The sequence below is a fragment of the Camelus ferus genome, chromosome 30 (assembly GCF_009834535.1).
Source record: "Camelus ferus isolate YT-003-E chromosome 30, BCGSAC_Cfer_1.0, whole genome shotgun sequence".
NCBI lineage: Eukaryota > Metazoa > Chordata > Mammalia > Artiodactyla > Camelidae > Camelus > Camelus ferus.
In genome coordinates, this window is record NC_045725.1 from 25,182,612 (window position 1) to 25,199,081 (window position 16,470).

Here is a 16,470-nt window from a genome sequence, read left to right on the forward strand (position 1 = left end):
CATCCTTGTATGAGATATGTGGCTGACACAATAAAACAAGAAAAAGAAGTAACAGAAATAAAGATTTGAAATGGAGAACCAAAAGAAGAATTATTTGCACATAAGATTGTCTACATAGAGGATCCATGAGAAACTACAGTTACAAGTCATAAGAGAGTTTGACAAGAACGCCGGAGACAAAACTAATATACAAACATCCATGACATCCTTATCAACCAATTAGAAAATGTAATTTTTAAAAGATCTCATGGGCAACAGCAATAAACCATGACAAACCTAAGAATAAATCTAAAGAAAGAGGTACAAGAGTTAAATGAAAGCAAATTATAAAACTTCACTGAAAGTCATAAGACCTAAATAAACAGAGATATAGATCATGCTCAGACATGAGAGGATTTGACATCAATTCCTCCTAAGTTAATACATAAATTAAGTAGAACTCATATTAAAATCCCAGAAAGTTTTTCATGAACATTTTTAGAGGAATCAAAGAAAAAAAAAGCCAAAACAATATTTAAAAAATGTAAGACAAAGACTTGTCCTAATAGATATAAAGACATTTATTAACGCCTTATAATTAAGATACAATAGGCTTGGTGCCAATATGGAGAACCGGACCAGCATAATAGAGAGAGAGCCCGTCCATGTACAGGAACTTGGGATGCAACAGAGGTAGCATTATAAAACGGTGGGAAATGACTAAACTATTTATTAGATGGTTCTGGGACAATTAGTGAACAATGAAACCTCTCAGCACACCGCCACCAACAAATAATATTACAAAACCGACAGCAGGCATGTACCATGCATGTAATAAAGGATTGGTATCAAGAATATAGTGTATACACCAATAAATTAAAAAGGAAATAAACACACCAAAAGAAAAACTGGCAAAGGATAAAAAGGGAAAATCCATACAAGAGAAAACCTGACTTCAGTGAGCAAATGAAAAGACACTCGACCTCAATAGCAATCAGGAAATCACATCTAAACCCTACACAGCCACTGGATGGGCAACCGGGAATTTTAAATATTGTGGTGACATGTATTGGAGAGAATATGAAGCAGTAGGAATTTCCAGACCCATGCTGGTGGTGAACTGGTACCATCACTTTAGAGAGCAATTTGATGACATCTAGGGAGGTTGAAGATGTGCTAATTTTACTACTTTGCTACTGGGTGTGTGTATAGTATACGTCTGTCTACCTACCTACCTACCTACCTACCTGTATCTCCAAGAGAAAGTCAACTCTCCCACACATCGGCAAATAACATGTACATGTTGTAGCATCATCTGTAATGTCAAATTTTTGTTGGAAACAGCTATAATATTCCTCAAATGGACATTTTAAAAGTTAGAAACAACCTTATCGCCCTTTCTTTGATAGAATACTAAACAGCATGGGAGACAGAGGAAGTGAAGGTATGTGTTTTACAACAGATACATCTTACAAATATAATGTAGAACCCAAAGACAATGATATCATTTAGATAAAGCTTGAAAACATTTAAAAATATACACATCGTCTACAGATACACACAGGTGTAAAAGATGCAGTCGTGCGTGGTAATCATATGCATCAAATTTAAACTGGTAACTGTGACGCTCAGAGAAGGGAGGGGGGAATGGCACTGGGGAACTGTTTAAACTGTTTTCTCTCTGTCTCTCTCTCTTTTTTAAAGGTAAGTGAGAAGATCTGAAACAAATATGGCATAAAGATGTGACAGCGATGGTAGATACCTATGCACTTGCTATCTTAGTCTCTGTATTTCCTGTTTGCTTAAAATATTTCACAATTTAAGAACCCTGTGCTTGGCATAGTTAAAGATCTTGATAGATATTATCATTTGTTCCTAGAGGCCCCTGAGGCAGGTAGGGCAAGTGTTACGATTATCGCTTGACGGACAGGAAGGTGAGGGAGGGATGGGCGCGGTGGGCACAAGGCTTAACCGTCTGTGGGCTCAGAGCCCTCATTTCCCTCGTTCAGTAATTTATACACAAAGGGAACTTGGTGCAAAACGGCGTGGGTGGGTGCATGGGAAGACAGCCTCTTCCTATCTGGAACAGACCGTAGCCTGAGGTAGGGCAATGACATAACGTCATAAAAAGGGAAGGAGCCAGGCTGCCCGGGTCATCTGACAGCTTTTCAATGAAATCTGTAACTCACACGTGGAAGCGGGGAACATTCCCTGCACATCTGCCGAGGAGGCGGAAGGGGCCGGGGGAAGTGAGAAAAGTGACCTCAGTCCCGGCATCACTTCGCCTTCAGAACACACTATCCTGGGAAGGGCAGGATGCTGTGCTGGGGCCATGAGACCCGAGGTCTGGTCCAGGATTGGTCCCTTTTGCTCTCTGGCTTCCTGCTCTTCTGATTTATACAACTGAGGAGGTGAACTACCATCGTGAGGCCAGCGAAGTTCTAGAATCTATGTCCCTTCTGGTTTTCAGGAGTTTTTCCTTAAAAGTTGGATTTCTTAAAATCTGAAAGAGTAGGTTCGTATTTAACGTTTGCACATGGCTATGAGCTCATTCCTGGACCTGTCACAGCGATGTCCTTTCCTCCCGGGGACATACATAAAACGCCGGGAAACAGTACTGCGGTATCCGGAAGTCTCAGTAAACACTCCTCCATCCTGCTCCCAGCACCAATCCCACTTGTGGGCCCTGGGGACCCTTGGGTACAGAGGTCAAAATGGTTGTAGCTTCAACAAGCAGCGACTCATAGGGTCCGTCCCACTCTGGGGGCAACACATGCTGTGGGGGGTGGGGGGTGGGGAGGAGGTAACCCCTTGAGTAACCCAGCCTTGAAGCAGCACCACATGCACATTGTAGGCTGGAAATAAGAAAGAATTTCCTGGCCGTAGGAATTGCCAAAGAGTAGGGTGGGTAACCAAGGGAGGTTCCACAGTCTCTTCTGGAGAGCTTTAAAAACCAGAGACAATCTGATATATGAGATGATTTTTGTTGCAATCCTGACAGATAGACCTGGTCCCTGTCTTCCCAGGCATACCTCTCTGCTTTCTCTCTCCTCTCAATACGACAGACGCCGCCTGTGTGTCCCGTCCCCCCACCCCCAACTCCCGCCGCCGGGAAGCACACTCTTTGCAATCCATGAGGCTTGTTTTCATTCGATTCCTTGCCTCCTAACACCTTTCCTTGTTATTTTATGGAAAGTTGGTCAAAGGTCAGAGTTGCCCAATTACCCACACATAGTTTGGTGGCGGCATCAGATACCCAGGCAAAACAGAGATGATTCCAACTCCAGCCTCAACTCCAAGGCTGGATGGAAACAGAAAAATTAGCTGTTGCTAACAATCCATCGTAAATGAAAATATGATCCCAGTAATTGATTTTAAATAGATTTTTTAAAAGAATCCTTGGCCGCATTTCATCAAGAATACAGAGTTTCAAAAGCGTTCATTCCAGGGTTGGATTTTTTCCCCTTTTCTTCTGGCTTAAACCCCAAATGGCCAAGATCCGAGTCTGAATAAACAGTGTGGGTGGTGACTGTTCTGTGAGGCCCAGTAGAGGATGCAACCACTTTCTTATTCGGTTCAGCATTAAATCATGTGAAACCAGCCTGATGACTCCATGTAACTTTTACTTGGTAATGGAGGGCGATATTAACATGTCCTCTTCCTCCATTTCTCAGGGAGAAAAAAAATTAATTCTCCTAACAGCGCAGGTTTAATTATGTATAAAGTTCATTGACCTCACAGGCGGCTGTCAGATGATCTTGCGAAGGCCTGTGAAAGGCATCCCAGGAATGCAGTGATGTGGGCAGAAACCGAGTGGATGCATGCCACCGAATGCTTTCAATGGGACGGAATCAGCGGCCATCCAGAAAGACTCCAGTGAAAACAGAACTTTAGGATAATCAGCAATTTCATCTCACCTAAGCATTTCGAGGCCTTCCAAAATGATTGTTCTAAATCAGAAACTCAGGAAAAATCCCGTGGGGACAGGAGCCCCTCATGACGGGTGAAGGAATCTGTTTGCTGGTTCCTGCCGCAGCAGGCTGCCAGTGCATGGATTCCCAGTGTTCTTTCCCATTTTAGGGGTGTTGCTTTCTGACGTCTCCGCTACTGGCGTTAAAAGAAAATCAGGAAGCAATCCCATTCATAAATATCCGGTGGGGCTTGAAGGAGACAGCGGAGCCTGTGTTTGGACAGTTTGGATAGGCTACGCCCCTCGCACGTGTATGCGATGACTTTATGTATTTGTCAGGAAATGCCCTGAGGTGTGTTCCTCATACACAAGGACTGGGTTTTCTTCTTTGGGCTGAGGGAGGGGAGGGGGAACGAGCAACATGCGCTTCCAGAACTTGCAGTGTTTACCTGGGGCATACCACTGTTGACTGGTACCCAGGCTACTGTGAGAGCAGAGCCCTGAGGAAACGGTTGGAGACACTGGAGGCTGGTTTGGGTTTCTTGGCAACGAGAAGCCAGAGCCCCAGGAGATGCTGTTGGGTGGCTAACTACAGGGGCTCTCCCAGCCAGAGGGAGGAAATGTGAAATATTTCAGTTTGGTGCTTCCTAAGATTAAAATTAACTGTTGGGGTCTAATATCATTTTCTTTCAGTAGCCTTCTCACCAGATACCCTCACTTTATCGGTGGGTGAAATATCACAGGGCTGTGTTCTAACACAAATGAGCTGCACTCATTCTGGTAGTGTTACTGTTATGAACAAAGAAAATGGTTGGCCAGGATTTAGCTGACATTTTTGAGCCTCTGATGGCAGCAGAATGAAAAGCCTCTTACTCGTGTCATTTTTTAGATAAACCTGTAATTCTCAGGTCCTTTACCAAAACTGGCCACCTAGATTTTGAATACACAGTGTCAGTCTGCATTCAATTCACGTTACTTCAATAGATACGTGGAAAACACAAATACTGGAGTAGGTGTTACTGGCAATACAAAAATCAAAAAGGCTGTGAGCCCTGCCCTCAAGCAACTCACAAATGAAGACGCAAACATGAACCCCAACTGGAGGATTTGGGAAGGCTTCCTGCGTGGAATCTTCCAGGAAGAGATGGCATTTGACCTGAACCTTCACCCACAGCTCCGTTCCCACCTGCACACTGTGGCATTCAGAGAGCCACTGAGTCATGCTTATTCATGGCTGGGGTTCTATGATTTTACTTGTTTTTAATCCATCTGATATTTCAGGGGTTTCCTGCCAAAATCCCTTCTTTAAGATCAATACCATTTAATATGCTCAGGGAACAGTCAATAAAAAAGGAATTCCTTCTGTCCTCCCACCCCGAAGAAGGAAGCCTTCCTTCAAATCCTAAAAAAATTTTCTACATATGATTATCCACACAGTTGCAGGGGAAATGCACCTCCAGATAAAAAAATCTCAATCATTTCCACCCTTTGAATACTACAATTTGTAAAATCCCATGAAGGAAATGACTCTTAGTTCTCATGAAATTCCCACTGGGGAACCACTGGGAGCCACAGTTAGGAAAGAGATGATCCTTTTGCTTATTCCCAAGTCCTTCCGTTTGCCCAGGGCCTCTGCCACCTCTGAACCTCACAGCAATTTGGTTTTCTCGTCTATCGTGTGTGTTGCAGGAGGTGGTGGTTTGAGTCCATGACTTGTCTCTGTTACGTGGAAAGTTCTTGGACATCAGGGACTGCTTTCTTCATTTCTACATTTCCCACAGTGTGTGTCTTTAACAGGGTTGGTGTTCACTGAACAAATGAATAAACAAATGGGTGAAGTAAAGAAATATCACAGAGATGTCTCTGCCAGGGCTTAGAAAGCCTTCAGTAACGGACCAGAGAGCAAATATTTTAAGGCGTCCAGTCTCTATTAACTACTCAACTCTGCTGTTTTAATAGGAAAACAGTCATGGACGATCTGTAAACAAGTAAGTATGGCTGTGTTCCAATAAAACTTTATTTACAAAACCCAGGGACGAGCCAGATTCGGCCCACAGGTCATAGTTTTCTGACTTCCTCATCTACAGTTTTTTTTCTTTGCCATACACCTCACATATTCTTCAAATTTTCATATGGTACCTGTGCTTCTATGCCATCAAGGGCAGCAAATGTAAACATTCAAGAGTTGTTTTGGAACTCCACATTAATGAATCCACAAAAAAAAAAAAAACCCACCAAAAAACAATACAAACAAACAAAAAAACCAACAACAAAGAAACAGGAAAGTACATACAGAAATTAGCTATTATTCTAAGTAAGAGCTGGGAGTGGCTTATATTGTATATCATATGCCTTTAAAAGGAACCATTCTTAGCCCCAAAATGAAGGTACTAGTTTTGCCATTTACATCATCATTATTGAGTAAGCCTGACATGAGACCTCAGAATTATTGGGTGAAGGGTCTGGTGCTGGGGCGTGGTGAACTTGACATTTTTTTGGAAAGGGGAATAAATGCCGTCCCACCGACCATTCCTATTCTCCCCTAGATCGTTGGGTCTCTGATTTTACTGCTAAAATCCTTCCAAAGGTTATTAACGCAGAGGACACGCCTTCCTCTTGATGACCCACTGGAAAACATCCAGCTAACAAAGAGCACAGCAGATCTCAAAAGTGCAGCGCCCCAGAGAGGTAAGGGGCAGCTTCGAGACCCTGATGGAAACAAGATGTCCCAGGCTTGCCCTCCTGGCCCAGTTGGAGAGTGCCCCTCCCATCATTACCCTCTGCCTCACTATCAGGCCACTTTTGTGTGTAATACAGTTTTTTTTTTTTTAAAAAAGGATTTGGCTTTGAATTATGGTGTAAATCCAAAGGATGCCAAGTCTTGAGGTCAATTGCTTGGTTTGGAAAAACTCAACTAGTGCTTTTCGAGGCTTAAGGAAATATACAGCAAACAACGTACAAATGAGTGCCCAGCTGACAGTTTTTGCAATGGTTGCTCTAAGGTGGGGAACTTCAAACCCCATCGGTCATTGTCAGGGTCACGAAACAGTTCTAGATTAGAAGGATTCTGTGCCTTAGGAAAAGGACAAACCCCTGACTCACAAACGGAAGGTATCATTGGGGAAGGGGAGGGTGTCGAAATACCTGAGTTCAAGCCCACCACGTTCAACCCATGTGACTTGAAGCAAATTATCTGATGTTTCTATAACTTGTCCTAATTTTTAACACAGAGCTAGGACATCCACATTACAGAGGAGAAATCTGGGAAGCAGATGATATACTGTATATATGGCCCAATTAATTTCAACAAATGTTGAGAGTCTATTACAGGCTTGCCTTGGGGAGTGAAAAATGAATATGCCACAGACTCCTAAGAACAAAGGCAGGGGATCACAACTTGCTGCTTTTCTGCAACACTCTAGTGCCACCAGACCTTGTTATCAGTCACTCTCACTGCAACAGCCCCCTGCCCCCACCCTGTTGCTGAGAAGAACTCTTTACTCACAATCCTTTTGCTTCCACTCCGAGAAATGGAGAACCAGCACATCTGTGGGCAACCCTTGATCTCTATTTCCTTTAAGCCAGCTTCTTGGGTTGTGCCAACAGGACACAGACAAGTGACTCAGGAGGAAAAATAATACATAAGTCAAGGACTTATTGGACACATTTTAGGTTGTATCCAGTATCGAGAGAGATGTTCTTAATCTCTTCTGAGGCTTCACGAGAACTTATCTGCCCCTTTCTTCTGGCTTCCAGCTTTCTTAATATTGAAAACTTTGACCTGAAATACGAAATCTTTGAAGAGTCTGTCTGGGGAAGTTCCAGAAGTTTCGTGTAGCAAACTAAATGGGCTCCTCTGATTAGTGTGTCTAGAACAATGCAGGTAAAATGTCTTTTAAATCAATCATTCTAAAGTTAGCTTCCAAGGACTGCTACTCCAGCACCAAGAAATAGGACCACATGAGTTTATTTCATCAGGCGCTGGCAGCGTTCTGGGCGAGGCAAATAGAAAATCTCGAGGAAAAAAAAAAGAGACTTTCAGAGCCTGCTTTGGGCCCCCTCACATTCCTTTTTTAAGCATGACAAGATTGATCCTGGGCCACAGATGCAGCTTTTGGATGTCAGATGCAGGCAGATGTTTTCCCTTAAACCCGTTGTCTCTCCCTCAATCTGTTTATAGCTGTTTCCCTTTCAGCCTGCACCTCATGTTCTCACTAACTGCACGTCCCAAAGGTTTCTTTCCTCCACACAAAAAAAGGGGTATCTTTCTATAATTTCTTCTCTTTTCTATACGGAATGCATCCACTGACGAAATTACCTGTTTCCCCATTACTACTATGTTTGGTTCCTCGGCCATCTTCAGGAAATATTGTACTAGAAGTCCGCTGTAAATTAAGTCCCCAAAGTTATGTGGCATCAGAAAGGGGACAGAAGTAAACTATTGAGCTCACATGACCGGTATTAACCTCTTAAATCAACTGGTATCCTTTAACGAAAAATAATAAGAAAATGAATATATGGATGTGTGTGTGTATATATATATATGACTGAAACACTATGCTGAACACCAGAAATTGACACATCATAACTGACTATACTTCAATTTAAAAAAAAAGTCAACTGGTATCAGTTGACAGGCTCCCTTGATGAGGTCAGGGTTATTTACCCAAACCTGTGGGGTTTTAGTTCTGGGCTTACAGATGCTCTTCCTACAAGTCAGACCAAGGGTCTCCATTTGTAAGTGAATTATGCAGATTCCATGGCAGCCAAACCAAGTGACAGATTTCAGAGGTTCTTCTAACCTCGCTCACTACAGATTCATCCAGAATATGATCCAGACGAGGATAACGTCTGCTGCTAGTTCTCATACACAAAAGTGCCATGAGACACGGGAGCTTCTTAGAGGTGATGGAATAGTTCCGTATCCTGAAGGCAGTGGCAGTTGCAGGAATCTATACACATCCACGCACACACACAGACCAATACCAGGAAAACTGGTGAAATCTGAATAAGGTCTGGAGATGACACAGATGTCAGTCTCCCTGTGTTACTAATGTGTATACTATATACATTACTCTACATGCTATGGTCCTGCAAGATGTTATTATCACTGGGGGAAGCAAAGGGGAGGATACACAGGGCCTCTCAGGTGCTACTTTTGCAACTTCTTACATCTATTGTTTCTGAAAAATAGAAAGTTTTTTAAAGTGCCATGAGAAAGTGAGTGTTTATCTGGCAGTAGCTTGCCCAACACAGCCTAACTGCACTTGAAGTTCTATGCTGCTTCTTTTACTAGTCAGAGGATTTTAAAGGATTTCCTATGACTTTCCCTTAAGAAATGAAGTCAACGTATCTTCTGATCGTGTACCACGAAGCCTCTCTGAATTGGAGAGGTGTGGAGAGTGGATGGGGAAGGAAAACTACGTTTCTGAAAGGTTCACACTGAACTTGGCAGCTTCTGCATTACAACCAGGGTTCTAATAAGACAGCATCTTTCTGATGTTGCCTGGGTGTTCCCTGTGACACAGAGGTTTAAAGGGTAATCAGGTCATTAGATAAAGAACGGGGTGCGGGGAGGAGAGAGGACTGTAATAAGCCACGATTTTGCCCTTCTTTCCATCTAAACAGGTCTGCGCATCCCGGCTTACCCGGCGTTATCCTTCAGCTGTCCACCAGCTCCCTCTCTTTCCGGTTTACTTCGCTGTCATCTGCATCTCTGCCTTCATCTACCGGCTCCATGAGAAGCCCGTGGCTTCTGTTCACCGGTGTATCCCAGCGCAGAGGGCAGTGCAGTATTTGTTGACTGAACGGCTGAAGAAATGAATGAAACATCTCCAAAGCAATGGCCCGGTATTAGACTGTGGCAATCCTCAAACCCACAGGTCATTACAAAACGACACAGAAATCGTTCAGGCTGATTTATGTACGCAAAGGTCATTTTTCTTGGCTAAGAGAATAAACGTGACACAAATGTGAGTGATGTCTTTTGACACTAGCAGCTGACTTCCAGAGCTACGGGGATCCCAACGAAAAGGCAGGCTTTCCTGTTGAATTTTCAGTCTAGGCAGAAGGAGACCAGAAGTAGGTAAATAGACGGGGAGATGGGAGCAAACGTCTCTCTAAATACACACACGCACACATTTTCTCATCTCCAGCCACGGAATGGGATCTTGGTACTTCCTCTCCCTGCGGTGAATGGGGAGTCCTCTACCAGGTGCAGACAGGTGGGGCAGGCACAGGTAGGCAGAGAAAAGGGAGAAATGAGACACTGAGAAACACATGAGACCCGAGAGTCGGGAGTGAGGGCTGCCCGGGCCCCCAGTCACCAGTCCAGAGCTGTCTTCCTCTGCAACGCGTCACATCACTGTTCAAACCAGGAGAGGCCTCGGACAGCCCGCTAAGCCAAGGTATCAGAAGAAAATGCTTAGAGGGCTGTGTTTTCAGATGTGGTGAAATGTTTTAAGTAAATGACTAACCTTACATGTGTTTGCTTTAGTGAGAAACCCTCCCTGCCCCCTCCACCACCAAAAGACCCCTTCAAATCATGGGAATAAGAAACAAGGAGGCCAATGACCTCTTAACTTGAAAAAGTCTCCTTGAAGCCAAGCTGCCTGAAGTCAGTCTTCTGATACCAAAGTCAGCCTGGGCCGACTCCCCTTCTATTCATGCTTCTCTTAAAAGAAAACAGGCTGGATGGTTTCAGTAAATAACAAAAGGTCAAGAGAAACGCTATTCACAACATGAGCAAAATAACAGCACAATCTCTGCCAAACAATTTCCTAAGGCCTAACAGGCAGAACAGCCCAGCGGTGAAGCAGCCCACAGACCTGAGGGCGGGAGGAGAGGTCCGTCCCACGACAGCCTGCCAGGAGGCCCTAGTTCCTATGTCATCTACAAGGAGGGAGAATGGAGACCATGCCATCAAGTTCAACCAACAGTTAAATTCCACATTTCACGTAAAGGAGTCGGTTGCCTGCGTGTGTGGTTTGTTTTTCCAGGCTCCTCACCTTGGATTACATTTTTGACATTAGAGCCGAGTGGCAATGTCATGGTGAAACAGCCAAGCTTCGCCGGTCTCTGTGTTCGTGAGTGCCACATTCACGGATTCCGCCAACCACAGATGGAAAATATTCAGGGAAAAAAAATTCCAGAAAGTTCCAAAAAGCGAGAAGTGAATTTGCCATAGGCTGGCAACTGTTTACACAGCATTCACACTGTATTGGGTGTTATAAGTAATCTAGGGGTGACTTTGACGTGGTAGGCTATATGCAAATACTACACCACTTTATAGAAGAGACTCGAGCATCCTCAGAGTTTGGTTCCATGGGTGATCCTGGAACCAATTCTTCTCAGATACCAAGGATGACTGTTCTCAAAACTAAAGCTCAGAGTCAATTTTTAAAAAATCTCCTGAATGAAAGTTCCAACTGGTTTAATTCCATTTGCCTGAGATGGGCACTCATGTTCATTTTCTCTTCAGAATTTCTCTGAGGTGAACTGGATAAAAATACCATTACAAGAGCTTTAGAGAGAGAAAGAGAGAAATACATCCAAGGCAGAAACCAGGACTCTCCGCCCTCAGGACGCTGCCCCAACTGATTCTGCATCAGCAACCTGCCGGGATACCATCTTCCTGGGCCATTACTGCCCTGAGCCGTGCCACCAAGTCACCAAGGCCACACCTGAACCCTGTCCCAGACTTGCTGCAGTGACTGGGTCTTACTCTTCTTTGGCCTCCACGGGGCCTTGCAAGTGGGCAACAGCATATTGAGTCAATGGCACCCGTGTTCTACCACATTCCTGGTTTAAAACCATAGAGCAGTGTTTTGCCAAATACCTCCCATGAAAAACTAGTCTGGCAAGATGATACATGGGTGCAAAGTAATTCTGATTCCACGATGCAACACATTTTGGAAATGCTTCGGAAAATGACTACATTCCCCCATTTTGGAATCAGAAAGCATTTGAGCAAATGAAAGATTTGAAGTCCTACAGGAAAGTCCCATGTGACTTTCAGAAACCCTTTCTCAATTCATACCTGTTACCATCTTGGGGAACTAGTGTTTTGTAGAGGACATACTGGAGAACTCGACTTTAGAGCAATTTCTGATTCATGGCTAATCACATCCAGTCTGTCATTAAGTCCAACTGAACCGTCCTTCACGATACATCATTGTGGTGAACTCGGCCCACTGAACACCCATTGCTAGTTTCCTATTCCTGAACCTATTGCTTTGTAGGATCATCAAGTCATAGAAAGTCAGACGGAAGTGTTCTTAGAAATCATCACGGAGTAAAGGTCAACCCCTGAATTTAGCAGAGTTGTTAACCAAGGCCCCCACCATGAAGGGACTGGCCTTAAAATGTCACGATACGATACTGTTTGGCTTCCTAAAGCCAAGGGTGGTTTCAGGCATCTATGCGCTGCCCTGCAGCTACACTGCAGACAGGGCTTCCAGGAGTAGGTCCCCACTCAGGAAGAGAGGGAAAGAGAAGCAGGGAAGCACCTGAGCACCCACTGAATGCCGTACACTAGCACCTCCATCCTCCCGCTTAACCCTTAAGCATCTCCTGTCTCAGTTTAAACAACCCCTGGGTCACGTACGTGAAAAACGAGGCTACTTGAGGCCACACAGTAAGCAAGAAACTGTGCCAGGATTTGAGCCAAGAACAGTTTGACTCCAAAACACATACTCCTGCTAGTGTGTCATCCTCCCTCCACAAAGAGGCCCTCAAGAAAAGCATGTGCAATTACATATTAAACTAGGAATTTGCATATCTGAAATGAGTGGCAGACTACGGCCACTGGGGCAAGGAAGAACACACAGTGAGCCTTTGTTTTCCATTAAAATCCTCTACCCTGTGCAAAGGCGAAGAAGATAAGTGAATTTTTGAAATTGCTATTAAGGAAATGAAAATTTTTTAATTAGTGAAATTTGAACCAAGTCAATCAAGCCACGAGAATGAAATTCTGCTATTATTGAATATTGCAAGTAATACATTTGCAGAGTTTGGCATGATCACTTATCATTAGAAGTTATTGGCTTCTCTCATGAAGTATTGATCACTTTGGTTATGTTTCATGAAATCTATGGTGGGTACAAGTTCAGTAAATACGGTAACCATGGTGATGGTAGCATATTTTTATTTTATGTCAAAAACATATACCCTTTTAATAATACACAATGGAAAAGAATCTGAAAAGAAAAGAAAACGTATCTATGTACATGTATAACTGAGCTGCTTTGCTGTACACCTGAAACTGACATTGTCCATCAATTACACTTCAATATAAAATAAAACTGAAAAAAAAAATACCCTCTTCAAAACTCCTACAGTTCTAGTGGGGAAGGGAGACTTCTCTTAGATACAGTCAATTGATAAACTACATGTTCTTTCTCATAGTCATCTCTCAATAATTCAAATTTTAAAATTCAGACTTCTTTATTTGCATTTTGAGGTATTTTGAACACCAGTAAGTGAATTTCCCACTTACTAGTGGAATTACTGTCTGTCAGAGGGTTTCTGAAGCCACATGTGGTCCACAAGTTAAAGAAGAGTATTAAAATTGGCGACAAAAATAAACCGGCAATGAATAATAATAGTCACAAATCCATGAATAATCAAATTAAGTTAAATACTGGCCTGGGAGGATTTATATTGCTCTTTATAATAATGTGCAACTCAGCTGAAGGAGGACGTGGCGTTTCCACACGGGCAGCAGGGGAAATTTTTAATTTGAGTACTTTAAAGTCAACCATGGCTGTGTGACCTTAAGAAAAAGAATGACTAAGGAGGGTATTTTATACTTGAATGTCAAGGCAAATTGTTTAATCAGTGTTAAGTAGTGAACTCATTAGGTCTGCCCTCTGGAAATCAAAAACAAAGATAAAAATGAGTTCCAAGGGTGAATTTATGCCTATCAATCTTTTAACCTTCAATTATGAGTGATGCTAATTTTCCTTATATCTCAAAAAAGACATCAATGAGATCCTCATTCACTAAGATTATTAGATACAAGAAGTAAAAATTTACAAGGAAACAGAACTTGATGAATCTTGATCATAGTTTATCTATGGAAAATTTACTTTCAAGCAAATGGACACCACCAACTTTATCACTTGCTTTATTCACATTCCAGATGCCCTTTACTCATTCACGTTCTGCGTATGTCCTCATGTCTTAGTGGGAGAGTGCCTTTAAAAAGTAGTGTTTTACTTCCTCCCATATCCAAGTAAATCTGATGGGGTTGGTGCTTCACAGGTCTGGCACAGAGAAATTCTGCACAGAGAAATCTATCAGATGTAGAAGTAGAAGACGCAGCAGGCAGGAATTAAGAAAGAAGCAGAGTAGGCAAAATAAATAGCTTCCCAGTATCTGCTATTTCAGGGATCGCTGGCTGCTGGCTTTGTTTTTTTTTACGTGAATGCACAGACAATAGTTACCAACTCGATAAACAAAAACATATTTTAATGGCAAATCGGATTATCCTTGGGAGGAACACAGTTCCTTGTTTCCCTCATTGTGAAAAATAACCAGAGATGCTCCTGCCACAGTGTTCAGGGCACGCCAGGCACTGTTCTCAGCTCTTGACTCATATTAACTCCCAACAGCACTTATGAGGAAGCTGCTATTATTATAACTGGCACTTCACAGATGAGGAAAAGGAAACATTGAGAACTGGGTGGAAAAGGGCAGAGCGGAGGCTGGAATCCAGGCAGGCTGTCCTGGATCCACGGTGCTAAGACCTGACACTGCCCTGACCCACTACAGCGTTAGCTCGGTTTCCTACTCTGACATGCTTGCACAAGAAGTATATTCAAAATAGTTAATAACTAGTCTCCATATAAAAATATATCTACAAAAAGGATTAAAATATTCTGTGATTCTACCGCTATATCGCGTAACTGGGTCAGCCTAATCACCGGAGAGAAGGAGGCTTCTAAAGTGCTATTTCCAAATATCAGTGACCGGGGCAAAATCCCTCCCTAAGAACATCAGCTGTTTACTGTATAAACCTGGGGAGAAAACTCTCTGAGGTGGACACCAGAGACTTCCATCATTGTAACAATTTGATTATTTCTTCCACATTCTAGATGTGAATAACTGAATAATTTAATTGCTGGAGTTAAAGACTTATCTGTTTTTTAGGAAAATGAGATTTTTATTTGGGATTCCCCAGAATATTAGAAAGATGATTCTTAGTATAATTGTGGGCAAGAAGGAAATAATATACATATTTGTGGCTATGAGCAGCTAACCAGGAAAGAAAAAAAAAGGAAAGAAAGAAACTGTCTGGACTTGCACAGTTCCAAAAACCACTGAATGTTTTCTTTTTTTTTCCCACCTTATTAAGCATTTGTTTCTTATCAAGGAGGATTCATTTCCCACCTGTGTCTTTTACATTCTTGAAATATATATAAAGTTAATGTTTACTTTCCACCCACTGAAAGCTTGTTTAAGTTACTCTGTCTTTAGGTTTTATTTTCAGGAGCCCCAATTTGTTTGGCCAGCGTCAGCAGGAGAGAAGGCTTCCTTTTGAGCACAGAAAACTCTCGACTATTTAGAACTGTTTGCTTGGGAGATAAAGTGATGCCTGGCGGTTTCTCTGCTTCATAACAATTCCCAACATGACTGGGCAAAAACTAAAATGTGCTTGTACTGAATTCCATCTTTCTCTGATGAGTAAGCCTCATAAATGGGATCAGCATAATCAATGCTAGGTTTTTTCAGTAGTCCAACGTTATCTGAAACTTCCAAATGTTTGTATTATAAATTAGTACATATATTCCAAATATGAGTTCTGGAAAGGAGATAACATGAGATGGTCTCTTTGAGTTGTACCAGTCTCATTCTTCGCACAAAGAATCTGACTCCAACTCCAGTGAAGACCGTATTTTCAAGGGGATCACCACAAGGCACCGTCCTGACAGCACACCTGTAGCGTTCCCTGGACTTCAGCAAAAACTGTGGGATGGGAATAAAAAGACAGCAGGGATGAGGCCTTCCAAAGGTCATGGGGAACTTGGGCAGAGATGAAACGTACAGGAGCAGAATGCTAAGCTCCTGATGCTCGGTCTGCCTGTACCTGTACCTGGGGTCCCTGGCTGCTGAGTGCTTGGACCCAAAGAGCATTTGGTTGCAAGTCTGATTCCTGATTCTCTTGGAAGTCCAAGCACATACAGTGGGAAAGTCTGATCTGATCCTCTGCTTTCAAGCACTTAACATCAATTTCCCATTTTACTGATGGCACAGCAGAGGTCCACAAGAGCCAGGCGACACGGAGCCAGAGCCGTGTAAGGGCAGCACCTGTCACCTTTCCCAGCTCCATAAACGAGGGCCGCATCTTTTCTGTAGTATGTGGTACTGCTCACAAAGGAAACGGGATGACAATGTGAACTGCTTGATCCAGACCATTACTTCTAACAAACGAACCAAACTCAGTGATACTGCGGGTTTAGAGCCCCTTCCTCCTTGATGGACACTGGGCTGTACTCAGGAGCACAATAGCCCATGGACTCAACTCTGTGCTTCGAATTGAAAAGCCACGTTTGATCCATTCAACTGTCATTTGTTCAGTT

The 16,470-nt window shown here is 43.0% G+C and overlaps 1 protein-coding gene and 1 long non-coding RNA gene across 4 annotated transcripts in view; one reads left to right on the top strand and one right to left on the bottom strand.

Annotated features, from left to right (window-relative positions):
• The window catches only part of BCL2 (BCL2 apoptosis regulator), a 158,632-nt gene that overhangs the window by 85,557 nt on the left and 56,605 nt on the right, over window positions 1-16,470 (bottom strand). The window lies entirely within an intron of this gene.
• Window positions 3,511-12,715, top strand: LOC116660657. The gene is made up of 3 exons (XR_004316241.1): window positions 3,511-3,594; window positions 10,697-10,698; window positions 12,705-12,715. It is a non-coding gene; the product is annotated as an uncharacterized LOC116660657 (long non-coding RNA).